We start from the raw sequence: 1,752 nt of genomic DNA on the forward strand, positions 1-1,752 counted from the left end.
ACTTCATTTTTCTTGTGGGGTTTGGAAAGATCAGAAGATAGTTTTTTGAAAGTGAATCAAGGGTCTTCTTTAAACCAAAAAAAAAGGAAGCAATTTCTGAAGGAGAAGGGTGAAGCCTTTGAATAAGATAAGTAATACAGAGAAGGACAGTAGAAGGGTAGGGTTTGCTTCGAACAAACAACTGTTATTCAAGTAACTTTGTCCACTGCAAAACCTACTAGGATCCATCACTTTGACACCGCAACATGCATTTGAGGCTTTTTGTTTTCTATTCAAAGGTTCTTTACCCAGATCGGTGAGACAGACTTGTACATTCCAATCTATTGTAAAACTAGGATCAACCTGAACCCAATATTTCTCCGCCCTTAATGGTGTTGTATATAGGAGGGGAAAAAGAAATGACTTTGAGGTCGAAACCTAAATTAATTCTATTACAGGATGTAGAAAAGGAGCATAAGATGTTAACCCATTTGCAAATAATTAATAAACAGCAATTACTGATAAGTTTACATCTACCATCCTAAGAATTTCTTATGTTGATTGCGCAATTACGGACAACGAAACATGGATTCGCCACCCAAACAACAATGCAACCACCAAATCTGAACATCGAGCACTGCCAGAATAACATCATGGAAGAGGGGAAAATTAAAAATTCATCGACCAGACTAACAGAACAAACTATTATAACTTCCAGGGATTTTGTAATGCATCAAAGATAGATAAAGATTATGACTCGAGGAAAATAATTTGGGGATTAGGGATTGGACGGGGGCCGCGCGGACGCGAGTCCCCCACCGCCACAAATTATGACGTCCGTTCTCCCGCTTGGGGAGACGGTAAGCCAGGGCTCCCTCCAAGTGCAATGAGGGCCCCTGACTGAGGCCATGGGCCTTCTTGATCACCCATCGACCCCGTCCAGGTAAGTATGGACTGCAAGACGCCGGGGAGTGACATTTAAAGCCCGTCCCACCGCACCGGCGTTTGCACTCCGCCCGATATGGGACTAAAAACTCCGTGCTGCCACGGCCGCGTTTGATTCAGATTTCGGAGTTGGTCGGAACATTGTTTTTTTTTTTTTTTTTCCAATAACAATACTAAAAAAAGCTGGAATAAACCTGGAATAGCCGAATAGCAATGTTCCCCCTTATTTTCCAACTTTTAAATAACAATGATAATAATAACGATAACGGCAGAAATAACTCTCAGGCTTAGAGGTAAAGAAATAAACGGTAGTGGAAGGATAAAACAATGTGTAGAATTTCCTGAGAAATTTTGAGTCAAACAAAAAGAAGAATAGCTATTCCAGGAGAAATAGCGATATCCGCTTCCGCTTTTTGTTATTCCAGAATTGACTGCAAGATCCGAAGAACAGCAAAAACGCGACATTCGAAAAGGTGATGCCTAGACTCAGGATAGCATGTTTGATGTCTAGAATCTAGATAATCCAATGATAAGAGTTTTCGGTTTCAATCTCCCTCATACGTTCTCTAACCCTCCAAATCTCTTGAAGACTTGCAACCACCAAACTTCATCAATCTTATCAAGATGTAGCTCGGTCTCATGATAGAGTTGAATTGATCGACCAATCACAAGCAATCAGGGATCTTTGTGTCACATTGCCCACCTTTATAGCCTTCTTGATTTGGGTTTTCTGTGGATCTTATATGGTGTCATAACAAAGAGTGGGCCCATGCAATGCGCAACTCGTAGGTCTACATATTACGTAAGGAATGCACAGCAGAAGAAAGT

The 1,752-nt window shown here is 41.0% G+C and overlaps 1 non-coding gene across 1 annotated transcript; it reads right to left on the reverse strand.

Moving 5' to 3' along the window:
- Positions 1-768: 768 nt before the first annotated feature.
- Positions 769-930, reverse strand: LOC114913014 (U1 spliceosomal RNA). Its single transcript, XR_003799035.1, has one exon. It is a non-coding gene; the product is annotated as a U1 spliceosomal RNA (small nuclear RNA).
- Positions 931-1,752: the final 822 nt, after the last annotated feature.

The sequence above is a fragment of the Elaeis guineensis genome, chromosome 2 (genome assembly GCF_000442705.2).
Source record: "Elaeis guineensis isolate ETL-2024a chromosome 2, EG11, whole genome shotgun sequence".
Lineage (NCBI taxonomy): Eukaryota > Viridiplantae > Streptophyta > Magnoliopsida > Arecales > Arecaceae > Elaeis > Elaeis guineensis.